The sequence below is a fragment of the Ammospiza caudacuta genome, chromosome 6 (assembly GCF_027887145.1).
Source record: "Ammospiza caudacuta isolate bAmmCau1 chromosome 6, bAmmCau1.pri, whole genome shotgun sequence".
Taxonomy (NCBI): Eukaryota; Metazoa; Chordata; class Aves; order Passeriformes; family Passerellidae; genus Ammospiza; species Ammospiza caudacuta.
In genome coordinates this window covers 48,604,606-48,616,907 of record NC_080598.1, presented here as the reverse complement: position 1 = coordinate 48,616,907, position 12,302 = coordinate 48,604,606, and positions in this window count along the sequence as shown.

The window sequence follows — 12,302 nt, the reverse complement described above, 5'->3', positions numbered from 1 at the left end:
TATGTAGCCCCTAAAAATGATAAATGGTGATAACACATTTACCAGCATTAGACTGTGATACATGAGAGATTGGTGTTTGCTACTGAATGCTGGAGAGTCTAGTATTGAGTAATTATTGAGTTTTTTTGTATTTGTAAATATTATTATATAATAATAAAAAATTAAAATTAGAAATTTTCATGGAAGTGATTCTTTTACTGGGTGCAGCCTACACCATTTCAGCAAAGGAAGCCCATAGCAATGAGTAAGTGAAATTAGTTATCACCAACTTCCAGAGCTTTTATCTGAGCCTGTATTGTATTTTCTGCACTTTCAGCAACTCCAGAATTATTCTCCGGGACTTGGGCAAAGTAAAGATTAAAAGATCAGTTTTCAGTGAGTGATAGTTCCCTTCAGAGCTGAAGAGGATTTGGAGTTTGTGTTTTGTCTTTTTTTTCCTTCATTTTTCCTTCAGATTTAATGATCTGTAACTGAAAGAGTTTAGCACTCTCCCTTCTGTTCTGTCCTGCTCTTCAAACACTACTTTTGGTGTCCATGTGCAGTGAGCTGTCAGCCTTTTCAAAGGGTTTTTTTGTAATAGCTTTATACAATGTGAATGCACTTTTGTCTACAAGGTCACCTTGCAGAAGGTGACAAAAAACCAGTCACATTAGAAAAGAAAGTCCTTGGGAAATCAGGTCTGTCTAGGACTGGTGCTCAGGGATCTGCTTGTTCCCTGTCTTTCCGAACTGTTTTATCCACTTAGATGACTCATGAGGACAAGGACTGTCTCATACCTGGCACAGGGAGTGCCAGTCTCAGCTGAGTCAGGGGCTCCTCCATACTGGAGGCAATAACGTGCTGTTGGAGCCTGCTAGCTATGAAACAACTCTGAGATCAATCAGGTTGATAACTAATCTTCCTTTTCCTCTCTTCCATACAGATAATGCAGATTCTGCCTTCCATTGCTCCTCTGGTATTAGTAGGAAGATTTATTTAATACCACAGGAAATTAAGCCAAAGATGAGACTGAAAGTCATTTCGACATAGTGAAGACTTTGATACTTCTGCAAGTCTGTTATACTTAAGGCTTAAAGCACAAGGAAAGGGAGATGTCAGTGCCATGGGCTGGCACTTCCAGTTCACACTGCAGTTGCTTGGAGGTAAGGAAGTAAAAAACCGAGGGTAGAAAAAAACGGCATTTCTGTATTTTCTCTTTACAGGAGAGAGGGATGCCTTCCAAATGAATCTTGTCTTCATCTCACCGTTGCAATCAGTGTTGTCAAGTGTGGAAAGAGCGTCTGGCACAGCTGGAGATGCCTCCTGGAGGTCACAGCCTGTGGGCAGCTGCAGGCAGCTGCCTGGCTTTGTATTGGCATTTAAATAGGTACTGCCTTTGGTGTGGGACGTTTCTCTCTGGGCCCAAAATCAGCCAAGAGCAGTGATTCCCTTCTCATGGTACAGCAGCTACTGTGCAGCTTGCTTCCCTGCGTCATACCCTCTTTATTCCTTTCCAAAATGACTGCAGACAGGAAGTAATTCCTTAAGAAAGACTGTCAGTAGGATAATCTCTGTGCTACTGACCTTCTCCCAGTCTTAGGAGACCTCTCAAGCCTCCTGCTCGGCCCTGCCAAGCACAACATCTGCCTGTGTGAGACCAGTCTCTTCTCCACCCAGCCCGTGATGCCCCCCTGCCATTATCACCGCTCTCCATTCCCCACCTCCGGGTCCTCCCGTCTCCCACCCCCCGTTCCCCTGGAACCCCCGTCTGGGCTGGCCGCTTTCCCGCTCGGTTCCCGTCTCCCACCCCCCGTTCCCCTGGAACCCCCGTCTGGGCTGGCCGCTTTCCCGCTCGGTTCCCGGTGCCGGGCTCGGCCCGGCGGCTCCGCGGCCTCCGGAGCGCCCGGAGCGCGGAGCGTGCCCGGGACCCGGCTCCGCTCCACGTGTCAGCACAGCCACGGCCGCCCGTAAACTTTTGACCCTTGCTTAGTCCTGTGCCATCCCCGGCAGAGCCCAGGGCACGGGTACACGCCTGGCTTTACTTACCGGAGACTGCCAGGGAACCGTGTTGCAGCTCTGATTACACTTGCATGGAAGAAAAATACTCTTAAGGCTACAGCTGCTATTTTCTATTTTCTTTTTCTTTTTCTTTTTTTCCCTAGGCTGTTTCTATCTCTCTCTCACTCTTTGTTTTTATTATTATTATTATAATTTTTTAATTTGTCGTTTGGCTGCTACTGAGGAGCCAGGTGTGAAAGGCTGTATACACCCCTTGAGTAACACAGCATGGTGCTTCCTGAGCTGTGTAAGATGTCCCTGTTATGGGTTAAGGCAAGGAAGAGCACAGAAACAGAGAAAGGTGGTTGCAATCCTTTTAGAGGAGAGGATAAAAAGCAGAAGCAGCACGTCCACACATCTAACCTGGAGGTTTAATGACAGAAATTATGTCTTCCCTGAATCCAGCAAAAGAAAAAATCCTTCCCAGTCGAAAGCTGCACAGAACACTGTCCATTGCTTTGGTCCTATGAGTAAATAGATAATAGATAAAAATTACTTTCTGATGACTTCCAGTGCAACATTCAGTGCTTCAGTCTGTGCTTTGCTTTTCCTATTTCCAGCACTGCTGTTGTGCTGTAAAAAATTTATAAGCTTCCAAGCCTTGCTTAGAAAATATTTTCTAAGCATTATCCTTTCACACAATATATTTGTAACACAATAATTTTCTTAACAGCTCCTGTCGCATTATTACATCAACCTCAGTAAGTGACTCCTTTGAACAGCTTCTCACACCAATTTGAATAATCTCATGAAGTTTGGCTGTGCTCCTGTATCCTCCTCTCCTTGTTCCTTTTCCCTGTTAAACCAGAGCATTAATGGGGAGGCTGAAGCCCAGGTAAGGAGTCTGTCTGCTTCAAAGTCTTTAACAGAGGATAGTGAGATACCCCTCCTGCACACAGCAGTTTGAATACGTGCCTCCCAGTAACAGAAACCTCTTTTAGCTGCTTCTTTCTTGGACTCTGGCACTGCTTCCCTTAAAAGCTGCAGCTTCGTAGCTGTTGTGAGTGCTGCCAAGCAAAAGTCACGGAGATGCAAACATCCCTAGTGTGTGGAGATACAAATAGCCCTTCTTGAGGGAGGCTAAACCATGAAGTGGCACCCATGCCTCTCCTCACCTGGATTTAAAGCCTAGGTGGCCACCAGTCCCTCCTGTGCTTGTGTCAGGAACAGCAGGCCACAGTTCCCTCCAACCCAATGGGATCCTGGTGCTCCCCAGGGGCTGCTACTTGCTGTCAGCAAGAGAACAAGCTCAGATTTCATTTGAAACCAAATCTACAGGATGTTTCTTGCTGTTACAGAAGACAGAAATCTCCAGATTACCCAGAATATCACCGATCCAAACAGCTTTCTATTTACAGTTGCTTGATTTTGGAGGCGAGGCTGACTCAGGACTTTGTGTGCTTGACTTGGCAAAGCCCACCAGCTTGCATCAGGCTCAGCCTCTGAATATTTGCCTGCTTCTCTTCAGACATGTATCCCTGCAATGCAGATTATAGAGAGGACACACTGTTACTTATTTCTTCTCTCCTGGAAAAATATTTTCCTTTAGTATAGTTGAATGGCATCTAAATAAACATTTAATGTGTTTTTGTGTCATTCTGAAACACAGGTTGATTCTGCAGAAAGAGCAGCACACAGCATTCAGTATTTGAATTGTCTATTTTACTCCATCCGGACTCCATAGCCTTGAAGCAAATATGCCACATGACAGCAAAAACTCACTGTGGAGAAATAAGACTAATTCTAGTTACTGGGTTGAACAAATGGTGTTTACAAAGTAATTGTTTGATTCTTTTAATTTCCTGTCATATCCTGTTCCATGTAAACTTGATATCCTATTTTTTAACAGCACAGGTGCCACAACTTTAATGACTGTGACACAGTATCTCATTACCCTGAAAAAAAAAATAAACAAAAAAGTTTGAAGCTTATTGTCAGCTTTCATGAGAGAACTTGCAGATGGAGCAGGAAAGCGCAGTCAGGTTCAGGAACCTGATGAGGAATACAGAGAAATGTTAAATAAATTATTACTTATGCATTATTAAAAATAAGTCACACTTCTATAGCTCCTCTCAGATAATGAACTCAAATCCATTTATTATTCATTTCACAACTCCATGTAGGTGAAGGAACTATGCCATGTTGGCTTTATGAGCAAAGAGCTGAGACTTTGAAATGTGATGTGTTCAAAAATGATGTAATACCTGGGAATTTTCCCCAGAGGACATTCCAACAGGTAAGTGAGGTAGGCAGGCTGGGTTGGTTTTCCAAGTTTTAGCTTCTGTAGCTGGGACCATGTGTCTGTCTGTCTGTCCTGGAGTTGGTTGGAGTCTGGTCCAGTGGGGTCTTCAGATTTACTCAGTGAGGTACTGACCCAGCGCCTCTAATGCCATAGGATTCCATGGGCTGTTGAACTCATCATCCTGAAACATGGAACTGCCAAAAAGACATTTCCCAATGCAATGCTGTGACTGGATGCTGAGGATTCCTGCCACTGTTGTTGAAACGTGAAAAATCATAGTGCTGCACAGCAGGGGCAAAAAAATGCCATAACAGAAATGCTGATTTAACTCATGGATGGGGGAGCTGCAGCTGCTGAGACTGGAAGTTGTTATGCCGTGTGCTGATGGGAAGCAGAAGGATGGACTTGTCTGATCTGCTAACACGTGTCGAGGAAAGCATTCTGCTGCTTCTGAATCCAATGGAAAATTAAAATCCTACCCCAAATGATTTTCTGACATGGTATATTCCCAGAAAAAGCAATGACATTTACTGGCACACTGACAATAGCATGAGCGTTGCACATAACACAACCAAGTGTTCTATCAGAGCTGAAGTCAACTGTGCAGGCCAGATTACTTCCACTTTTGTAGGCTGCACTGCAGAATGCTGTGGGAAGCAGTATTTTGGGAAGCATAATGAGAAGATAATCTGAGCCCCGTGAATGCAGGAGAACGTGACTTGCCCTCCTTTCCCCTGTGCTGCTTGGGTTTGCAAATGGCAGATATTTCCTTTTCCCAGCTTCCAGCCTTGTTTTATTTCTCATGGGCAATTGAATCAAGTTGCACTGTACCTGTGGTATCCTATGACTGTGCTCCTTATTGGGCAGTGGCAATCCTTCTGTGAAAAAACACATCTCAACCTTTGCTTGTATCACTGCCCTGGCCCACATGAAGGCATTCTGTACCTTCTGCATCTGCTAACTGCACCACACAGGGAGCAGCAGTGAGATCCTCAAGGCAGAGAATGCTATTTTTGGGTCTGCACTTTCACTGGGAGCTTTTCTTCCTTCTCCCAAAATTGTGTTTATTATCAGATCACGTTTCAAAGAGGCAATGAATTTCTGCATTTAAACACTTCCCCAAAAAGTTGTGGGCTTTCTTGATAAAGAGGCAGGTAGGAGAACCTGTTCTATTTTAAATCCCCCTGTCAAATTATGTTGCTTCCTTCTCATGTTGCTGCTATTTAAGCTGTTCCAGAGCTTGTTCTGCCTGTATTCAGCAGGAGGTGCATGGAAATTGTCTCCAGCATTGGTCTGTGAGGGGCCAGGGAGTGTCAGGGAGAAGATGATCATGATGAATGCCCACCTTCTCCTGGGGCCAGCAGGCTTCCCCCAGGAGCTGAGATCCAGATGGTGACAACAGGTGATTTGCTATTCATACAGCACTAGAAAAGCTGTCAGGACTCCAGCTGCTGATGGATGACACTCCAGTACTCACAAGGGGTTTTCTGATCATAAGTTATAGCTGCATGAAATAAAAAGTTCCCTTTCTCAAACCACTATCCTTTTCACAGGAAATATTTCGTTAGCTCTTGTTCTGCAGCCTTCTATTGACTTGAAGGTTATACATGCTGCAAAACCTGCCCATAAAATGGATTATATGAATCACAAAACCATCAAGGTTGGAAGATACCTTCAAGATAAAATCTCACAATAACCTTGTAGTCCCCCTCAGGTTACCTGCCTCTCCTTCCAGAGGTGATACACTCTCTTTATCTCTCTGAGCTGCAGCCAAAGTTCTCTGAAGATTTAATGAATATTCTGATATTTTTCATAATCTGGTGAACAGCCAACTTTTTTCTCTGTGTGTTTGTGGAAGAGCATGAAGAGAAGTCTGTGCCAAGTAATGGCCATATGAATAATTTCTTTGACACAAAACTATTTTGTTTCTTTACAAAATCTTGTATTTCTATGAAAGCAGAAGTTACCCAGGGAGCACATTTTCCCTCTGGGGCAGTATGCTCTTTTCCTATATTTGTTTCACAATCTTATTTACTTTATCAGGTATTTATAATCACTTAGAAGTTTTCTGATTCCACCAGCAACTATTTTGCCATCCTGCACTACATATTTTCAGAGTGAACAATAGCCTATATTTTCTGTATTTTGTAATAAAGATATTACAAGAAAACATTTATGTTTTTTGAATAAATAAAATGGATGTAAGATCTGCACAACAGAATGAGGTATGGATTCGGGATTTGATAGTAGTTTGAGCAAGTGAAACATGACATTAAGATTAGAAGGGAAATATTTGCTGAAAATAAGAAAAGGTTACCTCAACTTTTTGGAATTACAAAATGGTATTCAAAAGAGGTATTTTTATACCCACCAGGGAGCCATACAGGGTTTATGCAGATTTGACATTTTCTTCTTTCTTCTCTATTTGTATCTGGAGCCCAGGGTGAACACTCTCCTTTGTGTTTGCTCTTGTTAAATATCTTTGTCTGGGCAGCTGTTGATTCAGGCCCTGTGAATAAATAAAATGAAGAGGACCTCTTGCATGATTCAAAAATAAATGCTATTTTCTGAAACCCAACTTGCTATTTGCACTGTTAGCATTATCTTATTAGGCAAATAAATGGCCTCATTTCCCTCCTCAGGAGCACATTAGTTTTGCACTTCCAGAAGCTGCAGCAAGTGAACTTTGCTGACATTAATGGGAGGTGACGGCAGGCGAGGGAAGATGTTGCCTTAGTCCAAGAGGAGGAGAAGCTCTGAGAGCTCAGTGTGCCTGCAGCACTCCAGCTCCATGCACAGATTTTATTCTCAGTGCTTGTGAGTGTTACTGAAGGAAATCAAAGACAAAATCCTGTAAGAATTCTGTCCTGTCACCCCCCTGCACACTGCCTCTCACCATTGCTTAGGGAGGACTGTTCATGGGAAAACATCAGTGGTCACTGGGTGGAAGCATTGGAAAACGGGGTCAGCTGACAGAAAACGCATTCATTTATAATAATCATTTATTATAATAATTCATTTATTATAATAGCAGCAACAATTCCATTAGCCTTATTTTACATGTATGGAAATGGAGACATAGAAAAGCACAACATGCTGAAGCTGGGAGCCCTAGCTGGGCCTCAGATATCTATCCTCCCCTTTCTAGGTCTCTATTCTAATGACTAGACCAAATTCTGTGATCCCAACATGTGATTGTTCCCCAATATTCTTTATCAAATATGACTAAAACTTGTTAGGGGAGCCTCACAGAGCTCTGCAAGGTTCAGGAATCCCCACTGACCCTCAGCAGTACTTGTGCCACCTCTGGAGAAGCGTCAGGCAGTTTGGATGAGCCTTCCTCCCCTGGCAGCTCAGTGGCTGTGATTGCATCACTCAGCTCACAGGAGCCCTGCTTCACATCCCATTAGCACGTTCAAAGGCTACTGCACTGAACTCCACCCTGTACCCATGTTTTAGCTCCTGTTCCTTTTGGACAGTCCAACGCTAGGGAGGAGGGTGACAAAAAGGATACAATCACAGAGACAATATGGCACAATGTAAGGAGGCATGAGAGCTGTCAACCAGAAAGTGGAATGGCGTGGAAAAAACCCTGTGTAAGTTTTACATACCAATAATATGGAAATTATTGCCCCATGGCTGTAACTCTGAACTACAGGATGAAGCCCCAGTGTCTTGTGCAGGCTGTGGGGGTTCCTGGCTGGGCAGTGCTCTGCTGCAGAGAACCTGCACTGTGGAGGCGATGGGGCTGGACGGTGCCCAGATAGCAGGTCTCATGCTTAGCAGGGGTGATTTGACAGGGCTGCTGTGAACTCAGGGAAGATTGCTCTAAGCAGTCTCTATCCTCATTATACATTTTAGAAACTGCAGACATTTTCAGTGTTCTGGAGTTGCCAGTGTGTTAGAACAGGAGGCAGCTGAGACACATAGAAGTTAATGCTCCTCATGTTTACAGCTGTGGTCTTCTCAACCTCCAGAATACAGAAAAAGGGCATCAGATTAAATACAGGTTATCAGGCTGAAAAATGACGAAATTCCCCTTAATCAGCATGATCAATTAAATGAAATTTAATTTGCTTTTCAAATGTATCCACAGGACAAACCCAAAGCCTCCAGATGACAAGCCCAGACAAAATGGATTGTTCTCATTTCTCTTCAAGTAAATCGCAAATCTGAACAACTTCCAGAGTTATTGGTAGCTGTGTTGCAAAGCTGGCCTTGGCATGGTGACAGCTTGAGTGGATGGAGGTGAAGCCTGTCTGAGAAGTGCATTTCTTTGGGAAGAGCCAGGCTTTCAGTAGCTGGAAGAGGAAGAGAATATTTTGGGGTAATATTGACCAAATTGCCTGAAAACAGAACATGAAGTCACAGAGAGTGCAAGTGCAGCAAGGCAGGATGAACACATCCCGAGAGAAAAAAATGAAACTAGGTCATAAAATCTGAGAAAAGAGGAGAAACCTCACTTATCATTCATTAGTAATTCCCAGGTTACCTGGCATCTCAGATTGTGTCTGGTTCAAGGATGGATTTCACAGAGACCAGAATGGTTCCCATTTTCAGGTCAGTTTTAAAGAAAACTAAAATTAGTATTAAATTAGTTTTAAAGAAAACTCAAATGCAAGTATTACTGCAGAAACTGAAGGAATTTCTTACACTAGTTGCCACATAGCTGGGCTGTAACTCCCAGGAGAGGGGGACAGCTCCCTCCTTTCCTCAGTGGCAGCAGTGTGCCAGCCAAGGGAAGTGGCAGCCTCGAGGCCTTTGGGAGATATTCCAAATGTTGGGGCACCCACATCGCTTAACAACTTTATTTCAAGCGTAAGACCAGTCTTGAAACAAGGTCCTGGGCTGTCTGCTGAGGTTTATATCATGTGTACCTTTAGCTGCTTAAGGCTGAATCAAAATCTGCCTTGAAGCTTATCCATGTAGGAGAGCAGATCTGACTGCAGCTGGGAGCACCACAGGGTGGTTGACTTCTTGCCTGGTGAGATGCACTCAGCCTGAGAGTGCTTGTGTTTCTCAGCAGCTATGAGGGGCTATTATAGCTATAGTTTCTCTGCTGGAAGCAGTTTTGTCATCTAAGTACAGATGAAAACATTGGTACAAACTCCTGAAATCAGGATTGATGAAAGAAAATTGTTCTACTATTCAGGTATAATCAAGTGATGGGAAGCACACCATTGACAACTGCTATGGGTATGCATGGAGAAAAGAGCATGAAAGAAGCCCTCATCTTTCTTGTACTTAGCTTCTTTGCAACTTTGTTATATTCACCACATCTGATGATATGAACTCCTGAAGGGACAGCAAAATGTTACGACCATGCCTAGCACTGACCTGCAAATATCCATGGTCATGAAGACAAGGATGGCACAGCTCCCAGGAGCATGGTACTCTGAGGAGCCATTAAAGACAAATAGACCTGTGGTACACCACAAACCATTTGAAGCCTGTCAAACTACCTGCCGTGCTTCTCTGAACCTGAACTAAAGTGGGACTTCCAGGGGAGAAAGGAGAATTTATTTATAGTTTGTACATCTTAGAATCCCACACAACAAGAGTGTTTGTTTTTCCTCAGGGTGCTGGAACAGACTTGCATGGGTAAAGTTTGTCTGTTTGCACATTGTTATAAATGATATTGAGTTGGAACAGAACCTAATCTTGACAAAGCTGGCTATGCTGCTATGGGATAAACTCCAAAAGGCCCAAAGGTGCCTTTTAGTATTACATGAAAATATTGTTTTCAATCTAAGTAACACTTTCCCAGCTTCCTCTTACTTTTTCTCATTTGAGAGATTTGTGCCTGAATTACCATGTTTTCCCAGAAATTACAGATATTTAGCCTGAAGGGATTTTGCTTACAGCTTCTGTTACTTTACAATGTGTCATTGGCTTATGTTGCAGCACAGCAGTGCTCACCAAGATAACATGATATGAAGTTATAGGTGATGATGTGACATGAGCCATAGGCTACCCCAAGGAACAACTCTCTTTTCCCTTCAGAATCACTTGTCTTTACTTGGACTTTTTTCCAAGAATTTTAAGTTTTGATCTAACTGGAAAGGTGTTTATTCTGGTAGTGATTTTTTTTTTCATTTTAAAGGCATTGGATCGTCTGAAGCTTCAGCTTAATTAGAGTCACTTTCTGAGATGGCTGAGTATGTCTGATTTTTTCCCTTAAGAGGATGTTGTATTCTGGTAGACTGTATGAGACTCGTCACATACATAATGCCAGTGGTTTGAAAAATTGTGAATTTCGCTTGTAATTGCTTAAAAGTTCAAGTTTGATAAATACATACACATTGGCTACAAAAGATTATAAAGACTGTCAGGGGTGTGGCTGAAAAGTGTAAGAATATCAGTCATTTATAAGTAGCCACATTTTATTTGCAATTATATTAATTATTTTTGCTAATAGACACATACCCCTGCAAAACAGGATCTCCCATTCCACCTACCCTTCCAAGTGTCCTGTTAGACTGGGGTCTAAGGTACTCTTGGAGAATTACTTCCTTCCCTGTCTACAGTAACTCACTTACTTAAAGACACAGGCTATTTGTGGATGTCTTCCACATATGCAATAATGACAGCCATGTCTGTACTGCCAAGATTTTTGATAAATGTGGTTGTCTGCTTATTAACCAACCTTCCCAGGATTTATATTGAATTTCAAATCTCACATTCATTCAGGTAGCTACCATTGAATACCTTAATAAATCAAGGCTTAGTAGACAGCACGTTAAGCCTATCCATCAGACACTGCAGGACTGCAGGCAGAAGTCAGGGGCTATCAAATTTTTTCTACTGGGCCTCCCCCATCAGTATCTCTGGAAGAACTAACAATTGCATTCTTGAAAACTAGGAAAGGTATGTGCATTTGTTTTGATCTACCAATTAAAAAGACAGTCAGTAACCATACACTTTACAACACTGTGCTTTTATCTGAACCCTGAACTGTTGGTTTATGGCAATTCACAGGAATAAAAATAGTCCAGGGCTGCTTTTAAATTGGCTTTTGGGTGGTTTCTCACATACCATTAGTCCAGTCTCTTGATGGATGACCCTTGGTTACCATGATCTAATTTATTGCTGGAAAGGATAATTAGTTAATATATTTAATACCTTTAAAGGTGCTTGGTATTATTAAAGTATGTAGACTTAAAAAATATGGAACTGATAGTAGTATAAAATTATACCAAAGCTGAAATGAAGAATCTTGGCAATTACTTTATGGTTATGTAAACTGAATAAGCTGAAAATGAGATGAAACTGTTGGGGTGGTCTCCTTGCTGGAACCAAGCTTCCTGGCTCTTAATGACTTTGCCCTTTCCATTGTGCTGAGCAAGGTTTGCATCCTGCTGCTTCTTCTTGTGTCTCATTTCTAATGGCTTCAAGACTAATCTTTGTCACACTATAATTGGTTTCACTGGAAATACCTGTCAAAAAGCAAGCAGGATATGGTCGAAACTCCCACATTTTTATGAGTTTATATATTCTTATACACAATTAACAAAATGCACTATGTGTTGGGAAGATTTTTTTGCAATGAACTCATTGGCTTGATTTTTTTACGTATTTTATTCAGATTTAGTATCTAAATAGGAAATCTTATTCAACTAAATCTTTATGACCTTTTAGTAAACAAAACACAAGGAGAAGGCTGTGCACTAAGCAATTGCTGTAAGTAATCAACAGAATGAAAGTACATATAGTACCTGTACAGCTCCTTCAGTTACTCAGCGTAATTCAGGGGACGTGTACTTGATAATTTTGCAATAAAAATTGCTTTCATGGCATATCTTCCAGATTTAACCTGTTTACAGATGCTTCTGAGTATATGCAGTTTCTGAGCACTCATTAACTCTAAAAACTCTGCTATTCAGGGAAACTAGTAACACCACCTTACCAGCACAGGAATTCAAATGCTACTGGAGAGTCACTGGAGATAGAAGTTTGTAAATGACTTGAATATCAAATTTTCTTAGCTTTTCCCTTATTCATCTTCTAAGGCACAAAGAGAAAC